This window comes from Nycticebus coucang, chromosome 6 (genome assembly GCF_027406575.1).
Source record: "Nycticebus coucang isolate mNycCou1 chromosome 6, mNycCou1.pri, whole genome shotgun sequence".
Classification (NCBI taxonomy): Eukaryota; Metazoa; Chordata; class Mammalia; order Primates; family Lorisidae; genus Nycticebus; species Nycticebus coucang.
Window position 1 is genome coordinate 111,115,641 of NC_069785.1, and position 18,710 is coordinate 111,134,350.

Genomic DNA, 18,710 nt, shown 5'->3' on the forward strand with positions numbered 1-18,710 from the left:
GGTATTATATTCAGACTTCAGGCTATACTATAATCCAAGGTGATCAAAACAGCATGGTACTGGCACAAAAACAGAGAAGTAGATATATGGAACAGAATAGAGAATTAAGAGATGAGCACAGCCACTTTGCATCATTTGATCTTCATTAAGCCTATCAAAAGCATTAAATGGGGAAAAGATTCCCTGTTTAACAAATGGTACTGGGAGAACTGGCTGGTGACCTGTAAAACACTGAAATTGGGCCCTCATATTTCACCATTAAAAAAAATTGATTCTCACTGGATAAAAGATTTAAATGTAAGACAGGAAATTATAAAAATATGGAGGAGAGTACAGGGAAAACACTTGAAGAAATTGGCCTGTGAGAATTTTTTATGAGGAAGACCCCTTGGGCAATTGAAACAACACCAAAAATCCATTACTGGGATCTGATCAAACTAAAAAGCTTTTGCACAGCCAAGACATAGTAAGTAAAGCAAACAGACAACTTTCAGAATGGGAGAAGATATTTACAGGTTATGTTTCTGACAAAGGCCTGATAACTAGAATCCACATAGAATTCAAACTAATCCATAAGAAAAGAAGAAATAACACCATTTCTTTGTGGGCAAGAGATATAGACACATGGGCCACAAACACATGAAAAAATGCTCATCATCTTGGGCGGTGCCTGTGGCTCAAAGGAGTAGGGTACTAGCCCCATATACCAGAGGTGGTGGGTTCAAACCCAGCCCTGGCCAAAAACTGCAAAAAAAAAAAAAATGCTCATAATCTTTAATCATCGGAGAAATGAAAATCAAAACCACTTTGAGATATCATCTAACTCCAGTAAGATTAACCCACTTCACGAAATCCCAAAACTACAGATATTGACATGGATGAGAAGAGAAGGGAACACTTCTACACTGCTGGTGAGAATGCAAGCTAATAAATCCTTTTTGGAAAGAAGTTTGGAGAATATTCAAGGAACTGAAAGTAGACCAACTATTCGATCCTGTAATTCCTCTACTAGGTATATTCCCAGATGATCAAAAGTCATTTTACAACAACAATATTTGCACCAGAATGTTTATTGCAGCCCAATTCATAATTGCCAAGTCATAGAAGCAACCCAAGTGCCCATCAATCCATGAATGAACTAACAAATTGTGGTATATGTACACCATGGAATACTATGCAGCCATAAAAGAATGGAGACTTTAATCTTTTATGTATACCTGGGTGGAGCTGGAACATATTCTTCTTAGTAAACTATCTCAAGAATGGAAGAAAAAGTATCTAATGTACTCAATACTATTATTTTTTCTCTCAATACTATTAAAACAATATATAATCACCTACACATTCATATAAATGATAAGACAAAACTATAGTCCAGAAAGAAGGAGAGAAAAGGAAAGAAAAGGGAGGTGAAGGTGTAGGCCGAGAGGTGGGAGAGTATTTGATGGGACTTCACCTAATGTGCATCATGCAATTGTACATTTCAAAACTATTAAGAGTAGAGTATAAATGTCTTACCAAAACAAGGTGATGGTTATGTTAACAAGTTTGATGTAAACATTCCATATTGTATATCAAATCAGCACATTGTACCCCATAAATGCATTAATAAAAAGTTATGATTTCATTTTTAAAAGTGATTTTTAAAAAATAAATGTTTGAAAGTATATTTTGGTACAAATTTTCACATATTTTGCATGTCATCTAAAATATTTTTAACTAGTGGAAATTTCATTTTGATCTAATAATAGATAAGAACAATTATTTTAACACCGTAGTTTATTTATTTATTTTTTTTTAATTTTTTTATTAAATCATAAGTGTATACAATGATATGATTATGGGGCATCATACACTCACTTCATAAACCATTTGACACATTTTTATCCCAGTGGTTAACATAGCCTTTCCGGCGTTATCTCAGTTACTGTGCCAAAACATTTATATTCTACATTTACCAAGTTTCGCAAATACCCCTGTAATATGCACCACAGGTGTGATCCCACCGATTCCCCTCCCTCTACCCACCCCCCCCTTTCCCACTTCCCCCTATTGTTAAGTTGTAGCTGGGTTATAGCTTTCATGTGAGAGTCCCAAATTAGTTTCATAGTAGGGCTGTGTACATTGGATATTTTTTCTTCCATTCTTGGGATACTTTACTAAGAAGAATATGTTCCAGCTCCATCCATGTAAACATGAAAGAGGTAAAGTCTCAATCTTTCTTTAAGGCTGCATAGTATTCCATGGTATACATATACCACAATTTATTAATCCATTCGTGGATCGATGGGCACTTCGGCTTTTTCCATGACTTAGCAATTATGAATTGGGCTGCAATAAACATTCTGGTACAAATATCTTTGTTATGTTGTGATTTTTGGTCTTCTGGGTATATGCCCAGCAGAGGAATTACAGGATTGAATGGCAGATCTATTTTTAGATCTCTGAGTGTTCTCCATATATCCCTCCAAAAGGAATGTATTAATTTGCATTCCCACCAGCAGTGCAGAAGTGTTCCCTTTTCTCCGCATCCACGCCAACATCTCTGGTCTTGAGATTTTGTGATATAGGCTAGTCTCATTGGAGTTAGATGATATCTCAAAGTAGTTTTGATTTGCATTTCTCTGATGATTAAAGATGATGAGCATTTTTTCATATGTCTGAAGGCCGTGCGCCTGTCTTCTTCAGAGAAGTTTCTCTTCAAATCCCTTGCCCAGCCTGTGATGGGATCCCTTGTTTTTTTCTTGCTGATGCGTTTGAGTTCTCTGTGGATTCTGGTTATTAAACCTTTGTCAGAGTTATACCCTGCAAATATCTTCTCCCATTCTGAGGGCTGTCTGCTTGCTCTGCTTACTGTGTTCTTAGCTGTGCAGAAGCTTTTTAGTTTGATCAAGTCCCAGTAGTGTATTTTTGAAGCTGCTTCAATTGCCCGGGGGGTTCTCCTCATGAAATACTCACCCAGACCAATTTCTTCAAGGGTTTTCCCTGCATTCTCCTCTAGTATTTTTATAGTTTCATGTCTTAAGTTTAAATCTTTAATCCAATGAGAGTCTATCTTAGTTAATGGTGAAAGGTGTGGGTCTAATTTCAGTCTTCTGCAGGTTGCCAGCCAGTTCACCCAGCACCATTTGTTAAATAGGGAATCTTTTCCCCACTGAATGTTTTTAATTGGCTTGTCAAAAATCAAATAGCGGTAAGTAGCTGGATTCATCTCTTGGTTCTCTATTCTATTCCAGATATCTACTTCTCTGTTTTTGTGCCAATACCATGCTGTTTTGATCACTATCGATTTGTAGTAAAGTCTGAGGTCTGGTAGTGTGATTCCTCCTGTTTTGTTTTTATTTCTGAGTAATGTCTTGGCTATTCGAGGTTTTTTCTGATTCCATATAAAACGAAGTAATGTTTTTTCAAGATCTTTAAAATATGACAGTGGAGCTTTAATAGGGAGTGCGTTGAAAGTATATATTGCTTTGGGTAGTATGGACATTTTGATAATGTTGATTCTTCCTAGCCATGAGCATGGTATGTTTTTCCATTTGTTAACATTTTCAGCTATTTCTTTTCTTAGAGTTTCATAGTTCTCTTTATAGAGATCTTTCACGTCTTTTGTTAGGTAAATTCCCAAATATTTCATCTTCTTTGGCACTACTGTGAATGGGATAGAGTCCTTAACTGCTTTTTCAATTTGACTGTTGTTGGTGTATATAAAGGCTACCGATTTATGAATGTTGATTTTGTAACCTGAGACGCTGCTGTATTCCTTGATCACTTCTAGGAGTTTTGTAGTAGAGTCCCTAGTGTTTTCCAGATACACAATCATATCATCTGCGAAGAGCGAGAGTTTGATCTCTTCTGACCCTATATGGATACCCTTGATCGCCTTTTCTTCCCTAATTGCGGTGGCTAAAACTTCCATTACAATGTTGAAAAGCAATGGAGACAATGGGCAGCCTTGTCTGGTTCCTGATCTGAGTGGAAATGATTCCAATTGAACTCCATTCAATATGATATTGGCTGTGGGTTTGCTGTAGATAGCCTCTATCAGTTTAAGAAAAGTCCCTTCTAGACCAATTTTCTTGAGTGTTCTGATCATGAAGGGATGCTGGATATTATCAAAAGCTTTTTCTGCATCAATTGAGAGAATCATATGGTCTTTGTTTTTTAATTTGTTTATGTGCTGAATTACATTTATAGATTTACGTATATTGAACCAGCCTTGAGACCCTGGGATAAAACCAACTTGGTCATGATGTATAATTTGTTTGATGTGTTGCTGGATTCTGTTTGTTAGGATCTTGTTGAATATTTTTGCATCTATATTCATTAGTGATATTGGTCTATAATTTTCTTTTCTTGTTGGGTCTTTTCCTGGTTTGGGGATCAGGGTGATATTTGCTTCATAGAACGTGTTGGGTAGTCTTCCTTCTTTTTCTACATTTTGGAACAGGTTGAGTAATATAGGTACTAATTCCTCTTTAAAGGTTTGGTAGAATTCTGACGTGAAACCATCTGGTCCCGGGCTTTTCTTTTTAGGGAGGTTTTGTATAGTTGATGCTATTTCTGAACTTGATATGGGTCTGTTCAACATTTCCACTTGATTCTGGTTAAGTCTTGGAAGGTGGCGTGCTTCCAAGTATCGGTCTATTTCCTTCAGATTTTCATATTTCTGAGAATAAAGTTTCTTGTAATATTCATTAAGGATTTTTTGGATTTCTGATGAGTCTGTGGTTATTTTGTCTTTGTTGTTTCTGATTGATGATATTAGAGATTTTACTCTTTTTTTCCTGATTAGGTTGGCCAGAGGTTTATCTATTTTATTGACCTTTTCAAAAAACCAGCTTTTTGATTTATTGATCTGTTGTATTATTCTTTTGTTTTCAATTTCATTTAATTCTGCTCTAATTTTGGTTATTTCTTTTCTTCTACTGGGTTTGGGGTTGGAATGTTCTTCCTTTTCCAGTTGCGTGAGATGTCCCATTAAGTTGTTAACTTCCTCTCTTTCCGTTCTCTTGAGGAAGGCTTGCAGTGCTATAAATTTCCCTCTTAGAACTGCCTTTGCAGTGTCCCAGAGGTTCTGATAGCTTGTGTCTTCATTGTCATTTTGTTCCAAAAAATTGGTGATTTCTTTCTTAATCTCATCTCTGACCCAGCTATCATTCAGCATAAGGTTATTTAACTTCCATGTTTTTGTATGGGTATGCAGATTCCTGTTGTTACTCAATTCAAGTTTTATTCCATGATGGTCCGAGAAGATGCACGGAATAATTTCTATTCCTTTAAATTTACTGAGGTTAGACTTGTGACCTAAAATGTGATCAATTTTGGAGTAAGTTCCGTGGGCTGATGAGAAGTATGTGTATTCAGTTTTGTTGGGATGAAATGTTCTGTAGATGTCTGCTAAATCTAAATATTGGATGGTTAGGTTTAAATCTAAGATTTCTTTGCTCAGCTTCTTTCTGGAGGATCGATCCAACACTGCCAAGGGAGTGTTGAAATCTCCAACGATTATGGAGCTGGAGGAAATCAAGTTACTCATGTCTGTTAGAGTTTCTCTTATAAATTGAGGTGCATCCTGGTTGGGTGCATAGATATTAATAATTGAGATCTCGTCATATTGAGTATTACCCTTAACAAATATGAAGTGACCATTCTTGTCCTTCCTTACTTTTGATGGTTTAAAGCCTACTGTATCTGCAAATAAAATTGCAACACCTGCTTTTTTCTGATTACCATTTGCCTGAAATATGGATGACCATCCTTTCACCCTGAGTCTGTATTTGTCTTTTAAGTTGAGATGTGACTCTTGTATGCAACAAATATCTGGCTTAAGTTTTTGTATCCAGTCAGCTAACCTATGCCTCTTTAGAGGACAGTTTAAGCCATTCACATTGATGGAGAGTAAGGATAAGTCTGGTGGAATTTTGGGTATCGAGTTTTTCAAAGGTCCAGTGGACATTTTTAATCCTTTCGCCAGTGTGGAAGTTGGAGTTTGATCCGAAGTTTCTGAGTGAGTTTACTTTTGTGGTATAGGATTGGGTTGGTCATTGTGGAGGATAGGTCTGAGAACATCCTGAAGAGCTGGTTTACTTATGGCAAATTTTTTCAACATATGAATGTCATTGAAGTATTTAATTTCTCCATCATAGATGAAACTCAGTTTAGCTGGATACAAGATCCTGGGTTGAAAGTTATTTTGCTTTAGGAGATTAAAAGTTGATGACCAGCCTCTTCTTGCTTGAAAAGTTTCAGCAGAGAGATCTGCAGTTATTCTAATATTCTTACCTTTGTACGTTATAGTTTTCTTTCGCCGGGCTGCTTTGAGAATCTTCTCTTTCATGTTAACTTTAGTGAAGCTAATTATGATATGTCTGGGAGATGGCTTTTTGGGGTTGAATCGTGCTGGGGTTCTGAAGCTGTCTGCTATCTGAATTTCAGATTCTCTAGGCATGTCTGGAAAATTTTCTTTCATAATTTCATGTAGAAGGGCCTCTGTGTCCTTGGCTGCCACGTCATCAGCCTCCGAAATTCCTATAACCCTTATGTTATGTTTTTTCGAATTATCTGAGAGCTCTCTGAGTGAGTGATCCGTTTTTGCTCTCCATTTCTCTTCCTCTTTGAGAGATTGGGAGCGTTCGAAGACTTTATCTTCAATGTCAGAAATCCTTTCTTCTGCTTGCTCCATTCTGTTACTGAGGGATTCTACTGTATTTTTCATATCTTTGAGGGCTGTAAGTTCTTGTTTCAGTGTGTCTAAGTCTTTGGTGGTTTTGTCTTTAAATTCGTTAAATTCTTGAGACAGTTTTTGAATTTCTCCACGAATTCCTAATTCCATTTTATTAATCTTGTCTGCAAACCAAATTCTGAATTCGACTTCTGACATCTCAGCCAGTTGTTTATGAATGGGATCTTCAATCACATCTGCCGTATCTTTTCTTGGGGGGGTTGATCTATTCTGGTTATTCATGTTACCAGAGTTTTTCCGCTGATTCCGCCCCATGGTTTACTCCCTTTGGTTTTTCCCCTGGGGTTTTATCGAGGGCCCGTACAGTGTTGTGGCCTGAGAAACTGGGGCCCTGTCTGGTGTGGTGGAGCAAAGTGGTTCTGTCTTGTTTTCAGCTGGTTTCTGTTCTATCCTATTGCAACTTCTACTCTGGCTTGAAGTCTCAGCTGTGTGGAAAAATCAGCAATTAAGTCACCCCGCCTGCCCACCTCTGGCCCCAGTTGGAAAAGGAGAATCAAACCTTCCTACAATCGCACACCCAGGGCACCACCTGAAAAGTCCTCAGTCTATTAGCCCAGTTCAAAAGGTCCGAATCAACTGTCTCAATCGGCACTTGTCTCAGGTGGAAGGGTTCAAGAGGTCTCTGGGAACTGGATCACAGGGGCCTGGTGACTCCTCTGAGACAGCTCACTCCAGTGCAGCGTGGAGTCAGGAGGAGCCACCCCGCAAACAGAGCAGTCTGGGAAGGTTGACGTCTCCTTCCCCACTTTGCCCCTCCGTCGGACCCAGTCACTGGTATCTCTGCAGATGGCTAACCCAGTTGCCTGCAGTGAACAGACACTCCAGGGGTTTGCACCTGCCTGAATCGCGAGGAAGTCTGCCAGGCCCCCGCAGACTGCCGCTATCTAGCAGGAGGAGATGGGGCCTGACATCTTTGAGTGTTTGATGCAGGTGATGGGAAGGAGGTGTTCACTCAGGCTTAGCCCCGTCCCTGATGGATGCTGCTAACAGAACAGAACAGAACAGACAACTTTGTGAGGTTCTGTCTCTGTTCCTGTCGTCGCCTACAGGAGACGGGCTGTTTTGAGTTCAAACGTCTTTGCTGCTGGAGAATTGCGTCTGAACACCTCTCTGGGTCGGCCCCGCCCTGGAGGCTTCTGGGTTTGTGAGTCGTGACACAGGTGGCCTCCTCTGGTTGCCCAGGGAGACAGGGGGTGTGGCCTCAGAATATCCAGAAGTGAGCGTTCTGCCGTTAAAGAAAAAACGGCTGTTGATCTACCTCCAGGGAACTGCTGCTCTGGTGTGGGCACTCAGGCGACCCTTTTCTCCTCTGTCCCGCGCCCCAGAGTCAGCACTGAGCGGCCGCAGTTTGTGCTGGGTCCACACCCCTTAAAAGATCCCCCAAGAATCAGAACTCTTGGGGGATGGGCGCCCAGACCCGGATTGGGAGTGGGGCGGGGGGAAGCTAGAGTTTCATTCAGTTTCACGCAATACTACGGTCCGGGGAGGGCTCCTGCACTGCACCGCAGGGAAGTGCCGCCAAGGCTTGATTTCCCCTCAGCGGAGTGCCCTCTCCTCGCTCACGTATCCCAGAGTCAGCGCTGACCTGACGCAGCTCCGGCACTGTGCACTCCCCTCGAGAAATCACCCAAGGAGCCGAACTCCGGAGGGATAGGCCCTCAGACCCCGAGTGAGAGTAGGGGCTCTCAGCTCTCAGCGGGGAGGCCAGAGTCTTATTCAGTCTTGTGCCCGGGGAGGGCTCCTGCACTGCACTGCAGGGAAGTGCCGCCAAGGCTTGATTTCCCCTCAGCGGAGTGCCCTCTCCTCGCTCACGTGTCCCAGAGTCAGCGCTGACCTGACGCAGCTCAGGCACTGTGCACTCCCCTCGAGAAATCACCCAAGGAGCTGAACTCCTGGGGGATAGGCCCTCAGACCCCGAGTGAGAGTAGGGGTTCTCAGCTCTCAGCGGGGAGGCCAGAGTCTGATTCAGTCTTGGGCCCCGTATGCCCGGGGAGGGTTGGTGCACTGCACCGCAGGGAAGTGCCGCGAGGCGTGACTCCCCCTCAGCCCGGTGCCCTCTCCTCACTCGGCGCGCCTCAGAGTCAATGCTGACCAGACGCAACTCGGGGACTGTCCACTCCCCTTGAGAAATCACCCAAGGATCCGAAGTCCTGGGGGACAGGCCTCCAGACCTCAGTGGGCGGGAGGGGAGCGCCGGGGATTCAGGGTTGCCGGCAAAGGATTCCCAAAGTTTTATTCAGCCCTATGTCCGGCAGGAGAACACCACGGCACCCCAGTAGGGGAGGTAGGTCCAGTTTTTAGAAGGTCTCTCCCGTGGAGTGTAGTGGGAGGGGCTTTAATTTCTGCCCACTTGTTCAATTGTGGGGCTACAGAGCCGGTCTCATGGGGGAGGGGGACTCCCGTCCGCTTGGTGGTGGATTTTGTACCTTTTGTTTGCGTCCTTGTGATCACAACTTGCCTCAGCGGTGTTGATGTGCGTTCTTCAGCCTTCTCTCTTGGTGAGGCTCAAGTCCACCAGGATACTTACTAAATTCCTGTCCCTTAACTCTCCTTCTGGACGGGAGCCTTTGTTGAAAGCTGGCTTCAGTCCGCCATCTTGTCTCTCAGTCTCAACACCGTAGTTTAAAATTATTAGTATTTTGAAAATTACTCTTTGTGAGGAGAGCAAGATGGCAGCTGTGTAACAGCTTCCTTGCACATGGGCACCATGAGAATGGGGAGATGGGACTCCAGGCATCTCTGGCTGGTGGGATCTGCCTATCATCACCCCTATGAGGATACAGAGAGTCAGCCAGAGAATTCTGGACCCCAAGAGGAGGACTAAAACAGTGGAAAACTGGCAAGTGGTCACGTGTGTTCAATCAGTCTAAACACGCCCGCAACTTCCACAGGCACGAGAACTTAAAGAGCAAGAGGAATTGAAAGGAAAATTAGGGCAAGGAAACAGATAAAAGAAATCACTCATGAGGAAGAATCAGCAGAAAACTCCAGGCAATATGAAGAACCAGTCCAGAACAACCCCACCAAGGGACCATGAGGTAGCTACTACAGAGGATTCCACATATAAAGAAATGTTAGGAATGACAGACAGGGAATTCAGAATACACATGATGAAAACAATGAAAGAAATGATGGAAACAATGAAGAAAACTGCTAATAAAGTGGAAAATAACCAAAAGGAAATCCAAAAACAGAATCAAATAAGAGATGAACGATATGAAGAATATAAAAAGGATATAGCAGAACTGAAGGAACTGAAACAGTCAATTAGGGAACTTAAAGATGCAATGGAGAGTATCAGCAACAGGTTAGACCATGCAGAAGAAAGAATTTCAGAGGTAGAAGACAAAGTTCTTGAGATAACTCAGATAGTAAAAGAGGCAGAAAAGAAGAGAGAGAAAGCGGAACGTTCGCTGTCAGAATTATGGGACCTTATGAAGCATGCCAACATACGAGTTCTAGGAATCCCAGAACGGAAAGAAGAATGCCCCAGAGGAATGGAAGCCATACTAGAGAATATTATAAAAGAAAATTTCCCAAATATCACCAAAGATTCTGACACACTGCTTTCAGAGGGCTATCGGACCCCAGGTCGCCTCAACTCTAACCGAGCCTCTCCAAGACACATTGTGATGAACCTGTCCAAAGTCAAGACAAAAGAAAAGATTCTGCAAGCTGCCAGGAGTAAGCGCGAGTTGACCTACAGGGGCAAATCCATCACAGTGACTGCAGACTTCTCTAATGAAACTTTCCAAGCAAGAAGACAATGGTCATCTACCTTTAATCTACTTAAACAGAACAATTTCCAGCCCAGAATTCTTTACCCTGCTAAGCTAAGCTTCAAAATTGATGGAGAAATCAAATCATTTACAGATATACAAACATTGAGGAAATTCGCCACAACAAGACCAGCTCTACAGGAAATATATCAACCTGTTCTGCACACTGACCACCACAATGGATCAGCAGCAAAGTAAGAACTCAGAAATTAAAGGACAGAACCTAACCTCCACACTGATGCAAAAGATAAAACTAAGAAATGGACTCTCACCAAATAAGATGAATAGAATACTACCACACTTATCAATTATCTCCATAAATGTTAATGGCTTGAATTCCCCACTGAAGAGACATAGATTGGCTGACTGCATTAAAAAACACAAGCCATCTATTTGCTGTCTGCAAGAAACACACCTGGCTTCAAAAGACAAATTAAAGCTCCGAGTCAAGGGTTGGAAGACAATTTTTCAGGCAAATGGCATTCAGAGGAAAGGAGAGTTGCAATCTTATTTTCAGATTCATGTGGATTTAAAGCAACTAATGTCAAAAAAGACAAAGATGGTCACCTTATATTGGTCAAGGGAAAAATACAACAAGAAGATGTTTCAATTCTAAATATTTATGCACCCAATTTACATGCTCCCAGATTCTTGAAACAGACCTTACTCAGTCTGAGCAATATGATATCTGATAATACCATCATAACAGGGGACTTTAACATTCCTCTTACAGAGCTGGACAGATCCTCTAAATAGAAATTAAACAAACATATAAGAGATTTAAATGAGACCCTAGAACAACTGTGCTTGATAGACGCATATAGAACACTCCACCCTAAAGATAAAGAATATACATTCTTCTCATCACCCCATGGAACATTCTCCAAAATTGATCATATCCTGGGACACAAAACAAATATCAACAGAATCAAAAGAATTGAAATTTTACCTTGTATCTTCTCAGAACATAAGGCACTAAAGGTGGAACTCAACTCTAACAAAAATGCTCCACCCCACACAAAGGCATGGAAATTAAACAATCTTCTGTTGAATAACAGATGGGTGCAGGAAGAAATAAAACAGGAAATCATTAACTTCCTTTTCATAACAACAATTAAGACACAAGCTACCAAAACCTGTGGGATACTGCAAAAGCAGTTTTGAGAGGAAAATTCATTGCTTTAGATGCCTACATTCGAAAAACAGAGGGAGAGCACATCAACAATCTCACAAGAGATCTTATGGAATTGGAAAAAGAAGAACAATCTAAGCCTAAACTCAGTAGAGGAAAAGAAATACCCAAAATCAAATCAGAGATCAAAGAAATTGAAAACAAAAGAATCATTCAGACAATTAATGAAACAAGGAGTTGGTTTTTTGTAAAAATAAATAAAATAGATAAACCATTGGCCGGACTAACGAGAAATAGAAAAGTAAAATCTCTAGTAACCTCAGTCAGAAATGATAAAGGGGAAATAACAACTGATCCCACAGAAATACAAGAGATCATCTCTGAATACTACCAGAAACTCTATGCCCAGAAATTTGACAATCTGAAGGAAATGGATCAATATTTGGAATCACACCCTCTCCCTAGACTTACCCAGGAAGAAACAGAGCTCCTGAACAGACCAATTTCAAGCACCGAGATCAAAGAAACAATAAAAAATCTTCCAACCAAAAAATGCCCTGGTCCAGATGGCTTCACACCAGAATTCCATCAAACCTTCAAGGAAGAGCTTATTCCTGTACTGCAGAAATTATTCCAAAAAATTGAGGAAGAAGGAATCTTCCCCAACACATTCTATGAAGCAAACATCAGGAAACCAAAACCAGGAAACACCGAAACAAAAAGGAGAATTTCAGGCCGGCGCCTGTGGCTCAGTGAGTAGGGCGCCGGCCCCATGTACCGAGGGTGGCGGGTTTGGGCCTGGCCCCGGCCAAACTGCAACCAAGAGGTAGCCGGGCGTTGTGGCGGGCGCCTGTGGTCCCAGCTGTTCGGGAGGCTGAGGCAAGGGAATCGCGTAGGCCCAAGAGTTGGAGGTTGCTGTGAGCCGTGTGACGCCACGGCACTCTACTGAGGGCGGTACAGTAACACTCTGTCTCTACAAAAAAAAAAAAAAAAAGAAAAGAAAAAGGAGAATTTCAGACGAATCTCACTCATGAATATAGATGCAAAAATTCTCAACAAAATCCTATCCAATAGATTACAGCTTATAATCAAAAAAGTCATTCATCATGATCAAGTAGGTTTCATCACAGGGATGCAAGACTGGTTTAACATATTCAAGTCCATAAATGTTATCCACCATATTAACAGAAGCGAAAATAAAGATGACATGATCCTCTCAATAGATGCAGAAAAAGCATTTGATAAAATCCAGCATCCTTTCCTAATTAGAACACTGAAGAGTATAGGCATAGGTGGCACATTTCTTTTTTTTTTTTCTCTCTTATCGTTTCTTTTTTTAATTAATTTATTTTTTTTTTATTGTTGGGGATTCTTTGAGGGTACAATAAGCCAGGTTGCACTGATTGCAATTGTTAGGTAAAGTCCCTCTTGCAATCATGTCTTGCCCCCATAAAGTGTGACACACACCAAGGCCCCACCCCCCTCCCTCCATCCCTCTTTCTGCTTTCCCCCCCATAAACTTAATTGTCATTAATTGTCCTCATATCAAAATTGAGTACATAGGATTCATGTTTCTTCATTCTTGTGATGCATTACTAAGAATAATGTCTTCCACTTCCATCCAGGATAATACAAAGGATGTAAAGTATCCATTTTTTTTAATGGCTGAATAGTATTCCATGGTATACATATACCACAGCTTGTTAATCCATTCCTGGGTTGGTGGGCATTTAGGCTGTTTCCACATTTTGGCGATTGTAAATTGAGCTGCAATAAATAGTCTAGTACAAGTGTCCTTATGATAAAAGGAATTTTTTCCTTCTGGGTAGATGCCCAGTAATGGGATTGCAGGATCAAATGGAATGTCTAGGTTGAGTGCTTTGAGGTTTTGCCATACTTCCTTCCAAAAAGGTTGTACTAGTTTGCAGTCCCACCAGCAGTGTAAAAGTGTTCCCTTCTCTCCACATCCACGCCAGGGTCTGCAGTTTTGAGATTTTGAGATGTGGGCCATTCTCACTGGGGTTAGATGATATCTAAGGGTTGTTTTGATGTGCATTTCTCTAATATACAGAGATGATGATCATTTTTTCATGTGTTTGTTAGCCATTTGTCTGTCATCTTTAGAGAAAGTTCTATTCATGTCTCTTGCCCATTGATATATGGGATTGTTGGCTTTTTTCATGTGGATTAATTTGAGTTCTCTATAGATCCTAGTTATCAAGCTTTTCTCTGATTGAAAATATGCAAATATCCTTTCCCATTGTGTAGGTTGTCTCTTTGCTTTGGTTATTGTCTCCTTAGCTGTACAGAAGCTTTTCAGTTTAATGAAGTCCCATTTGTTTATTTTTGTTGTTGTTGCAATGGCCATGGCAGTCTTCTTCATGAAGTCTTTCCCCAGGCCAATAACTTCCAGTGTTTTTCCTATGTTTTCTTGGAGGATTTTTATTGTTTCATGCATTAAACTTAAGTCCTTTATCCATTTTGAATCAATTTTTGTGAGTGGGGAAAGGTGTGGGTCCAGTTTCAGTCTTTTACATGTAGACATCCAGTTCTCCCAACACCATTTATTGAATAGGGAGTCTTTCCCCCAAGGTATGTTTTTGTTTGGTTTATCGAAGATTAGGTGGTTGTAAGATGTCAGTTTCATTTCTTGGTTTTCATTTCGATTCCAAGTGTCTATGTCTCTGTTTTTGTGCCAGTACCATGCTGTCTTGACCACTATGGTTTTGTAGTACAGACTAAAATCTGGTATGCTGATGCCCCCAGCTTTATTTTTTTTACTAAGAACTGCCTTAGCTATACGAGGTTTTTTCCGGTTCCATACAAAACGCAGTATCATTTTTTCCAAATCTTGAAAGTACGATGTTGGTATTTTGACAGGAATGGCATTGAATAGGTAGATTACTTTGGGAAGTATAGACATTTTAACAATGTTGATTCTTCCCGTCCATGAGCATGGTATGTTCTTCCATTTGTTAATATCCTCTGCTATTTCCTTTCTGAGGATTTCATAGTTTTCTTTATAGAGGTCCTTCACCTCCTTCGTTAGGTATATTCCTAGGTATTTCATTTTCTTTGAGACTTAGGTGAAGGGAGTTGTGTCCTTAATTAGCTTCTCATCTTGACTGTTATTGGTGTACACAAAGGCTACTGACTTGTGGACATTCATTTTATATCCCTGCAACATTACTGTATTTTTTGATGACTTCTAGGAGTCTTGTGGTTGAGTCTTTGGGGTTCTCTAAGTATAAGATCATGTCGTCAGCAAAGAGGGAGAGTTTGACCTCCTCTGCTCCCATTTGGATTCCCTTTATTTCCTTGTCTTGCCTAATTGTATTGGCTAGGACTTCCAGCACTGCGTTGAATAGTAAAGGTGACAGAGGACAACCTTGTCTGGCTCCAGTTCTAAGAGGAAAAGCTTTCAGTTTTACTCCATTGAGTAAAATATTAGCTGTGGATTTGTCATAAATAGCTTCAATCAGTTTTAGAAATGTGCCACCTATGCCTATACTCTTCAGTGTTCTAATTAGAAAAGGATGCTGGATTTTATCAAATGCTTTTTCTGCATCTATTGAGAGGATCATGTCATCTTTATTTTTGCCTCTGTTAATATGGTGGATAACGTTTATGGACTTGCGTATGTTAAACCAGCCTTGCATCCCTGGGATGAAGCCTACTTGATCATGATGTATGACTTTTCTGAGGATAAGCTGTAATCTATTGGCTAGGATTTTGTTGAGAATTTTTGCATCTATATTCATGAGTGAGATTGGTCTGAAATTCTCCTTTTTGTTTGGGTCTTTTCCTGGTTTTGGTATCAGGGTGATGTTTCCTTCATAGAATGTGTTGGGGAAGATTCCTTCTTCCTCAATTTTTTGGAATAATTTCTGCAGTACAGGAATAAGCTCTTCCTTGAAGGTTTGATAGAATTCTGGAGTGAAGCCATCTGGACCAGGGCATTTTTTGGTTGGAAGATTTTTTATTGTTTCTTTGATCTCGGTGCTTGAAATTGGTCTGTTCAGGAGCTCTGTTTCTTCCTGGCCAAGTCTAGGGAGAGGGTGTGATTCCAAATATTTATGCATTTCCTTCACATTGTCAAATTTCTGGGCATAGAGTTTCTGGTAGGATTCAGAGATGATCTCTTGTATTTCTGTGGGATCAGTTGTTATTTCCCCTTTATCATTTCTGATTGAGGTTACTAGAGATTTTACTTTTCTATTCCTCATTAGTCTGGCCAATGGTTTACCTATTTTATTTATTTCTTTCAAAAAACCAACTCTTTGTTTCATTAATTTTCTGAATGATTCTTTTGTTTTCAATTTCATTGATCTCTGATTTGATTTTGAATATTTCTTTTCTTCTACTGAGGTTAGGCTTAGATTGTTCTTCTATTTCCAATTGCATAAGAGCTCTTGTGAGATTGTTGATGTGCTCTCTTTCTGTTTTTCGAATGTAGGCATCTAAAGCAATGAATTTTCCTCTCAAAACTGCTTTTGCAGTATCCCACAGGTTTTGGTAGCTTGTGTCTTCATTGTTGTTATGCTCAAGGAAGTTAATGATTTCCTGTTTCATTTCTTCCTGCACCCATCTGTTATTCAACAGAAGATTGTTTAATTTCCATGCCTTTGTGTGGGGTGGAGCATTTTTGTTAGAGTTGAGTTCCACCTTTAGTGCCTTATGGTCTGAGAAGATACAAGGTAAAATTTCAATTCTTTTGATTCTGTTGATATTTGTTTTGTGTCCCAGGATATGATCAATTTTGGAGAATGTTCCATGGGGTGATGAGAAGAATGTATATTCTTTATCTTTAGGGTGGAGTGTTCTATATGCGTCTATCAAGCACAGTTGTTCTAGGGTCTCATTTAAATCTCTTATATGTTTGTTTAATTTCTATTTAGAGGATCTGTCCAGCTCTGTAAGAGGAATGTTAAAGTCCCCTGTTATGATGGTATTATCAGATATCATATTGCTCAGACTGAGTAAGGTCTGTTTCAAGAATCTGGGAGCATTTAAATTGGGTGCATAAATATTTAGAATTGAAACATCTTCTTGTTGTATTTTTCCCTTGACCAATATAAAGTGACCATCTTTGTCTTTTTTGACATTAGTTGCTTTAAATCCACATGAATCTGAAAATAAGATTGCAACTCTCCTTTCCTCTGAATGCCATTTGCCTGAAAAATTGTCTTCCAACCCTTGACTCGGAGCTTTAATTTGTCTTTTGAAGCCAGGTGTGTTTCTTGCAGACAGCAAATAGATGGCTTGTGTTTTTTAATGCAGTCAGCCAATCTATGTCTCTTCAGTGGGGAATTCAAGCCATTAACATTTATGGAGATAATTGATAAGTGTGGTAGTATTCTATTCATCTTATTTGGTGAGAGTCCATTTCTTAGTTTTATCTTTTGCATCAGTGTGGAGGTTAGGTTCTGTCCTTTAATTTCTGAGTTCTTACTTTGCTGCTGATCCATTGTGGTGGTCAGTGTGCAGAACAGGTTGATATATTTCCTGTAGAGCTGGTCTTGTTGTGGCGAATTTCCTCAATGTTTGTATATCTGTAAATGATTTGATTTCTCCATCAATTTTGAAGCTTAGCTTAGCAGGGTAAAGAATTCTGGGCTGGAAATTGTTCTGTTTAAGTAGATTAAAGGTAGATGATCATTGTCTTCTTGCTTGGAAAGTTTCATTAGAGAAGTCTGCGGTCACTCTGATGGATTTGCCCCTGTAGGTCAACTGGCGCTTACTCCTGGCAGCTTGCAGAATCTTTTCTTTTGTCTTGACTTTGGACAGGTTCATCACAATGTGTCTTGGAGAGGCTCGGTTAGAGTTGAGGCGACCTGGGGTCCGATAGCCCTCTGAAGCAGTGTGTCAGAATCTTTGGTGATATTTGGGAAATTTGCTTTTATAATATTCTCTAGTATGGCTTCCATTCCTCTGGGGCATTCTTCTTCCCCTTCTGTAATTCCTATAACTTGTATGTTGGAATGCTTCATAAAGTCCCATAATTCTGACAGTGAACGTTCTGCTTTCTCTCTCTTCTTTTCTGCCTCTTTTACTATCTGAGTTATCTCAAGAACTTTGTCTTCTACCTCTGAAATTCTTTCTTCTGCATGGTCTAACCTGTTGCTGATACTTTCCATTGCATCTTTAAGTTCCCTAATTGACTGTTTCAGTTCCTTCAGCTCTGCTATATCCTTTTTATATTCTTCATATCCCTCATCTCTTATTTGATTCTGTTTTTGAATTTCCTTTTTGTTATTTTCCACTTTATTAGCAGTTTCCTTCATTGTTTCCATCATTTCTTTCATTGTTTTCAACATGTGTATTCTAAATTCCCTGTCTGTCATTCCTAACATTGCTTCATAGGTGGAATCATCTGCAGTAGCTACCTCATGGTCCCTTGGCGGGGTTGTTCTTGACTGGTTCTTCATATTGCCTGGAGTTTTCTGCTGATTCTTCCTCATGAGTGATTTCTTTTGTCTGTTTTCCTTGCCCTAATTTTCCTTTCACTTCCTCTCGCTCTTTAACTTCTCGTGCCTGTTGAAGTTGCGGGCGGGTTTAGACCGATTGAACACACGCGACCACTTGCCAGTTTTCCACTGTTTTAGTCCTCCTCTTGGGGTCCAGAAGTCTCTTGCTGACTCCCTGTATCTGCGCAGGGGTGATGATAGGCAGATCCCACCAGCCAGAGATGCCTGGAGTTCTATCTCCCCAGACTCCCGGTGCCCAGACGCAAGAAAGCTGTTACTCGGCTGCCATCTTGCTCCGCCTCTAGGTGGCACATTTCTAAAACTGATTGAAGCTATCTATGACAAACCCACAGCTAATATTTTACTGAATGGAGTAAAACTGAAAGCTTTTCCTCTTAGAACTCGAACCAGCCAAGGTTGTCCTCTGTCACCTTTACTATTCAACATAGTGCTGGAAGTTCTAGCCAATACAATTAGGCAAGACAAGGAAATAAAGGGAATCCAAATGGGAGCAGAGGAGGTCAAACTCTCCCTCTTTGCTGACGACATGATCTTATACTTAGAGAACCCCAAAGACTCAACCACAGACT